This window comes from Otolemur garnettii, unplaced genomic scaffold (genome assembly GCF_000181295.1).
Source record: "Otolemur garnettii isolate 467f Iridium unplaced genomic scaffold, OtoGar3 scaffold00140, whole genome shotgun sequence".
In the NCBI taxonomy this organism is placed as follows: Eukaryota; Metazoa; Chordata; class Mammalia; order Primates; family Galagidae; genus Otolemur; species Otolemur garnettii.
Window position 1 is genome coordinate 2,039,639 of NW_003852535.1, and position 7,816 is coordinate 2,047,454.

Genomic DNA, 7,816 nt, shown 5'->3' on the forward strand with positions numbered 1-7,816 from the left:
TAACTCAGTGATCAAAGAAGAGATAAAAAGGGAAATTAGACACTGCTTTTTTTTCCTTTTTAATAGATGGGAGACTTGCTTTGTTGTCTTGGCTAAGGAACACTCACACCATGGTTCACTGTAATCTCAAACACCTGGCCTCAAGCAATCTTCCTTCCCAGAGCATTGAGATTGCAGGTGCAAACCACTGTGCCCTGTCTCTCAGAAATTCTTTTGAACTCAATGAAAATGAAAACACAATGTATAAGAATTTGTGAGAGGCCACCAAAGAAGTATTGGGAAAGAAGTGTCTATATTACAGAACAAGAAAGATCTCAAATCTATTACTTCTGTTTCTACCTTAAGGAAGTAGTAATAGAAAGATTCTGTTTAAAAGGCAGAAAAACAAAAAGGTACAAAGAAAATGGGGGTAAGGCTCAGTGGTTCAAACTTCTAATCCCAAAATTTTGGGAGGCCAAGGCAGGATTGCTTAAGGAGTTTGAGACCAGCCTGGACAATATTATGAGACCCTATACAGACAAATTTTAAAAATCAGACAGGTATGGTAGCACATTTTTAAAAGTTAAAAAAAAAATTTTGTCGATATTTTACATTTTTTTGTTGTTGTTGATTTTTAAAATTTTTTTGTCCACAGGAGGCTGAGGTAGGAGAATAGCTTGAGCCCAGAAATTTAAGGCTGCACTGAGCTATGATCATCCCACTGCCCTCTAGCCTGGGCAACAGAGCCAGACCCTGTCTCTAAAATAAATAAATAAATGAAAATAAAAATCACTAAAATAAAAAAAAAATAGAGAAAAATCAATGAAAGTAAATGCTGGTTCTTTGAGAAGATCAATAAAATTGATAAACTCCTTGCTCAGGTGCAATGACTCATGCCCATAATCCCAAACATTTCGGGTGGCTGAAGTGGGAGGATTGCTTCAGACTGGGAGTTCAAGGATGCAGTGAGCTGTGATTGCTCCACTACACTCTAGCTGGGTGACAGAGTGAGACCCTTTGTCTAAATAAATAGATAGATAAATTAGTTAATAAAATAAATATTAATTAAAGAAAACACCAATCCTACAAGGTGGTGGTGATGGTGTGGAGCAAGCAGAACTCTCACATATTGCTGGTGGGAATGCAAGCATAGCCAGATTATGCACGAATGCATATCCACATTCAAAAACAGTTTGGTGTAGCCAGGTGTTGTGGTAGGTGCCTGTAGTCCCAGCTACTTGGGAGGTTGAGGCAAGAGAATCACTTGAGCCCAGGAGTTTGAGGTTGCTATGAGCTGTGACGACGCCATGGCACTCTACGCGGGGTGACATAGTTTGGTGGTTTCTAATAAAGTTAAACATACATTTACCATATGACCTAGCAATTACACTCTTAAGTGACCCAAGAGAAATGAAAGTATGTGTTTATACTAGTAAGCATCTCAAGTGGTTGACAAGAACAGGAAATAGGAGAGGGAATGAATTACACAGTGGCACAAACAAAAACTTTTTGGATAGTGGGAACTTTCTACATTGTGGTATCAGTGATAATTATATGACTTATTTACCCTCCCTCCTCCCACCCAGACAGAGTCCCTCCGTATGCCCCTGAACAGAGTGCAATGGTGTTGTAGCTCACTGCAACCTCAGACTTGGGCTGTGAGCATCCTGCTGCCTCAGCCTCTGAAGCTGCTGGGATAAGCGAGCCAACTGGGTTTTTCCATTTTTTTTCATGAGTCTGGGTCTCAGTCTCACTCAGACAAGCCTCCAACTCCTGAGCTCAAGCAATTCTCCCTCCTCAGCCTCCCACAGTGCTGAGATTACAGGCGTGAGCCACTGCACCTGGCAACTTATTCACCTTATTTATTTATTTGTTTTTTAGAGACAGAGTCTCACTTTATCATCCTCGGTAGAGTGCTGTGGCATCACAGCTCACAGCAACCTCCAACTCCTGGGCCTACTCAATTCTCTTGCCTCAGCCTCCCGAGTAGCTGGGACTACAGGCGCCTGCCACAACGCCCGGTGATTTTTTGTTGCAGTTTGGCCAGGGCCTGGTTCTAACACTTCATCCTTGGTGTATAGTGCCAACATCCTACCACTGAGCTATAGGCACCACCCTTATTCACCTTTTTTAAAGCACATCAAATTGTATGCTTAAAATTGGTAGGGGCCGGGCTTAAAATTGGTAGGTGGCTCAAACCTGTAATCCTGGCACTCAGGGAGGCAGAGGCAGGTAGACTGCCTGAGCTCACAGGTTTGAGACCAGTCTAACCAAGAGCAAGACCCCCCTCTCTAAAAAATAGCTGGGTTTTGTAGCAGGTGCCAGCTACTTGGGAGGCTGAGGCAGGAGGATCACTTGAGTCCAGGAGTTTGAGGTTGCTGTGAGCTAGGCTCAAGCCACAGCACTCTAGCCCAGGTGACACAGTAGGACTGTTTCAGTAAGCCTGGTGTGGTGGCTCATGCCTATAATCCTAGCACTCTGGGAGGCTAAGGTGGGGGGATAGCCTGAGTTCATGATTTTGAGGCCAGCCTGAGCAAGAGCAAGACCCCATCTCTAAAAATAACCAGACATTGTGGCAGGCACCTATAATCCCAGCTACTTGGGAGGCTGAGGCAGGAGGATCACTTAAGCCAAGGAGTTTGAGGTTGCTGTGAGCTATGACTCCACAGCACTTTCCTGAAGGTGGCAAAGTGAGACTCTGTCTCAAAAAAAGAAAGAAAGTGAAAAGATAAGCCATAAAGTGGAAGAAAATATTCAAAAGTCACGTATTTGGCAAGGGACTTATATCTAGAATACAAGTTCTGACAATTAAGTTTGTAAAAGCATCCTAGAAAAAGTCCTGCATATCTCATTGCTGAATATCACTACAATCACCTTCAAAGTACTACCCTGGGGGAAGCTATGCACTGATGCCAGCACCTAGTCTACCCGTCAAAGCACTTTTTCCTAGGATGAGTTCACGAACTTAATTGTCAAACCTCAAATACATCTCTGATTGCCATTCTAGAAAAAGAGTTCCAAAATTCCTTTCAACTCCAAGGGGGGTGCTTTGAAGGTGACCATAGTAATATTCACCAATGAGGTACGTAGCACTTTTTCTGGAATGATTTTGCAGACTTAATTGGAGCTCTTACATTTCCATAATAAATAGTCCACTTAAATGTGGGCAAACGAGCCTGGCATGGTTGCACGCATCTGTGTCCCAGCTACTCAGGAGGCTCAGGCCAGGAGTTTGAGGCTGCAGCATACTAGATCATACTTATGAATAGCCATTGTACTCCAGGCTGAGCAATATAGTAAGACTCCGTGTCTAAAAGTATGAAATTAAAAAGTGGGGAAAAGATTGGAATAGACATTTCTCTAGTCTGGACACCCATAGCTCAGTGGTTAGGGTGCCGGCCACATGCACCAGGGCTGGTGTTTGAACCCAGCTCAGGCCTGCTAAACAAACAAACGAAAAAAAAAATAGCTGGGCATTGTGGAGGGCACTTATAGTCACAGTTACTAGGGAAGCTGAGGCAAGAGAATCACTTAAGCCCAAGAGTTTGAGGTTGCTGTGAGCTAAGATGCTACAGCACTCTACAGAGTGTGACAAAGTGAGACTCTATCTCAATTTTAAAAAATAGACATTTCTCCCAAGAATATATAGAAATGGCCAACAGCCTTTCCACGCTACCCAGAGAGGGGTCCATATAGTGTTCTGAATTCCTGTCACAACTTAAAGAGAAAATTTCAGTGTCTGGAGCCCTTGTCCTATAAATGAAGGAGGAGGATGTCCTCAAGTTTCTTGCAGCAGGAATCCACTTAGGTGGCACCAACCTTGACTTCCAAATGGAACAGAACATCTACAAAAGGAATAGTGATGGCATCTGCATCATAAATCTACAGAGGACCTGGGGACAAGCTTCTGTTGGCAACTTATGCCATTGTTGCCATTGAAATCCCTGCTGATGTCAGTGTCATATCCTCCAGGAATACTGGGTGCAAGCTGTGCTGAAGTTTGCGGCTGCCCCTTGAGCCACTCCTGGTGCTGGCCACATCACTCCAGAAACCTTCACTGGCCAGATTCAGGCAGCATTCCGGGAGCTGCATCTCCTGGTGGTCACCCTCCTCAGGGCTGACCACCAGCCTCTCACAGAGGCATCTTAGGTTGACCTGGCTACTATTGATCTGCATAACACAGATTCTCCTCTGCCTCACATGGACATTGCCGTCCCAGGCAACAACGAGGGAACTCATTCAGTGGGTCTGATGCAGTAGGTGCTGGCCTGGAAAGTTCTCCATATGCGTGGCATCATCTGTGAACACCCAGAGGAGGTCGGTCCTGCCCAATCTCCACTTCTACAAAGATCCTGAAGAAACTGAAAAGGGAAGAGCAGGTTGCCGCTGAGAAAGCTGTGACCAAGGAGGAATTATGGGGTGAAAGGGCTGCTCCAAATCATGGGTTCACTGCTACTCAACTTGAGGTTCCAGACTGGTCTGAAGGCTGCAGGCACCCTCTGTGTCTACTCAGCAGCTCCCCACTGAAGACTGGTCTGCAGCTCCCAGTGCTCCAGGCCACTGAATGGGTGGGAACAGCCACTGAGTGGACTTAAGCTGTCCTTCCACAGGCTCTTAAACAAGAAGGAAACGAGGTTGACAGAAAATAAACATCAGGGCTCGGCGCCTATAGCTCAACCGGCTAAGGCGCCAGCCACGTACACCTAAGGTGGCGGGTTCGAATCCCCAGCCCGGACCCGCCAAACAACAATGACGGCTGCAACCAAAAAATAGCCGGGCGTTGTGGCAGGCGCCTGTGGTCCCAGCTACTTGGGAGGCAGAGGCAAAAGACTCGCTTGAGCCCAGGAGTTGGAGGTTGCTGTGAGCTGTAATGCCACGGCACTCTACCCAGGGGGGCAGCTTGAGGTTCTGTCTCAAAAAAAAAGAAAATATCAGTTTCTAAAAAAAACAACAATGGCCAATAAGCACATGAAAAAAATGTTAAACATCATTAATCATCATGGAAACGAAAACCACAGAGATTATTTCACACCTACTAAGACAGGTATAATAAAGAAGACTGACAATAACAAGTGTTCACAAGGATATGGAGAAACTGGTACCTTTATGCATTTCTAGAGGAAATGTAAAATACTGTAAATACTTTAGAAAACAGTTTGGTAATTCTTCAATAAGTTAAAGATACAGCTACCATGTAGCCCAGAAATGCTACTCTTAGGTATATGCCCAAGAGAACTGAAAATATCTGTTTACACAGCCACACACAAACAACTCAAAAGAATGTTCAACCTCATTGGTGATTAAGGAAATGAAAACTCACACAAGAATGAGGGATAATTTTTCATTCATGTGTTGACAGAAAGTAAAAAATCTTAACATCCCAACCTGTTGAGAGTGTGAAGCAAAATAACTCCGCATAGGCAGGAGAAGGAGAATGACTTAGCAATATCTAGCAAAGGTGAACGTGTGCATACCCTTCAGCCTGGCAATTTCAATCCTAGAGAAACTCTCCTGTGTGTAGAAAAGGAACATATGCACAGAATATTCATTGCAGCACTTTGTGAGTAGAGGGAAACTGTAAACACCTAAATGTTCATCCTTAGAAGAGAGGGGGTAAATAGGTTGTGATTTAATCATGCACTGGGATACCATATAGTGAAAATGAATGAAGAGATTCAACATGGAGAAATCTCTAAAACATAATGTTGACCAAAATAATAAGTTGCAGAAGAATATATACAGTAAGACACCATTTACTTCTCTTTTTTTTTGGTGGCAGTCCCCTCTTCCTCTTGCCTCGACCTCCTGAGTAGCTGGGACTACAGGTGCCCGCCATGATGCCCAGCTAATTTTTCTATTTTTAGTAGAGACAGGATCTCACTCTTGCTCAGGCTGGTCTCAAACTCCTGAGCTCAAGGGCTTCTCCTGCTATGGCCTCCCTGAGTGTTAGGATTATAGGCATGAGCCACCATGCCCAGCTTCCATTTACTATATTTTATTTATGAATAGAGATATACTAGTAAAAGAATAAAGAAATGTACCAAATGTAGAATGAGGGGTAAGGGGCAAAAGAGGAAAGTAATCAGAGAAAGGTGGACAGAATGATTCAGCAAGGTTTGTAATGTTTTATTTCATATACTGGGTGGTGGATACATAGGTGTGTCTATATTTTTCTCTTTTTGTAGTCTGAAATATGTCAAATATGTCTTTTTTTTTCTCTGAGACAGGATCCTGCTCTGTCACCTGGACTAGAGTACAATGGTATCATCATCATAGCTCACTGCAACCTTAAACTCCTGGGCTTAAGGAATCCTCCTGCCTCAGCCCCCCAAGTAGCTGAGACTATGAGCATGTGCTACCACCTCCAGCTAATTTTTATACTTTTTTGTACAGACGGGGATCTGGCTCTTTCTCAGACTGGTGTCAAATTCCTGGGCTCAAGTGATCCTTCTGCCTTGCCCTCCCAAAGGACAAGGGGTACAGGTGTGAGCCACAGTGCCAAGCCTGAAATATGTCTTTAAGTAATAAGAGTGAGGTTCATCTATATATGCTGATGTGGAAGATGTTTTATTTTTTTTACTTTTTTTTTAACTTTAGACTTTAGATTTATTTAGGGCTGTTTGCTCATGTTTATAGAATAGTTTACTTAAAAGATGACAAGACAGTTTCCCCTCCGGGAGACTCTGGCCTAAATATACTTTTACTTTATTTATATAGCTAGAAGATAACATTAAACATGGAAGCTTTCGATATGTGGCACTGAATGATGATGGACACAGGGCATCCTTCAAAGGCTACAATTAAAGACCCACCTCGCTTTTCAGCAGTACAAGCCCAATTAAGGTCCTCTGGCCATTTGCCTGACATTCATGTTTTATGCCTTAAAATTTCTTTTTGATTGCATCCTTGGAGCTTGCATAGATTTTACTTTTCAGAGATGCTAGTTCTGGTGTCCACAAAAAGAACATCAACTCTTCTTTTCTGGACTCTTTCTCGCATCATACAAAGCATACCGACAGTCTTTTTAAGGAAGCATTCCCACAAAATGCTTGAAAGGATCAGTAATGGTCACACCAATATCCCAACCAAGATCTCTTTGCCTTCTTCTACAATGATGCACTTTTTATTGGCACTGAGACAAAAAATGACAGCCTTCTTTCTTTTTTTGATTTCTTCTGGTGTGGAGCATTTCCTAACTTTCATGTCATCAAAAATGCGACATACTTCATCAGCAACTTGCACTCCTGAAGCCATCTTTGCCTCGGTGGTTGCAGGGATGGGGAAAGGGAGCCAGCCTGGAAGATGTTTTATTAAGTTAAAAATGTAAGTTCCATAAGGTCTATGGGCCACTAAAAACAAAAATAAATTCCAGAACAATGTCACAATTATGATCTCATTTATGTAAAGAAAAATAAACTCTGTGTGTGCCTATAAAAATGTAATAGTATTGGCTGGATGCAGTGGTTCATGCCATTATTTTCTTCATTTCATAGATGAGGAAACTGAAGCTCAGAGAGGTTGAACAGTTGCCTCCAAATCATTCAGAATCTAAGCAGCAGACCTAGCATTTAAAACCACTTTGGTCTGATATTCCCATCACTCATCTTGACCACTGTGAACCCTAAATACAGTCATTAAAAGGAATGAGTCTAAAGGCCAGGCCGGGTGGCTCATGCCTGTAATCCTAGCACTCAGGGAAGCCAATCCACAGAGTCTCAGGTGAGACCTCATCTCTAAAACTAGCCAGGCATTGTGACGGGTACCTGTAGTCCTGGCTACTCAGGAGGCTGAGGCAGGAGGATTTCTTGAGCCCAGAAGTTTGAGGTTGCTATGAGCT

The 7,816-nt window shown here is 43.2% G+C and overlaps 1 pseudogene across 1 annotated transcript; it reads right to left on the reverse strand.

Moving 5' to 3' along the window:
• Window positions 1-6,643: 6,643 nt before the first annotated feature.
• On the reverse strand, window positions 6,644-7,275 carry LOC100950461 (annotated as a pseudogene). Its single transcript, XR_154485.3, has one exon. The product of XR_154485.3 is annotated as a destrin pseudogene (transcript).
• Between the last annotated feature and the right edge of the window lie 541 nt (window positions 7,276-7,816).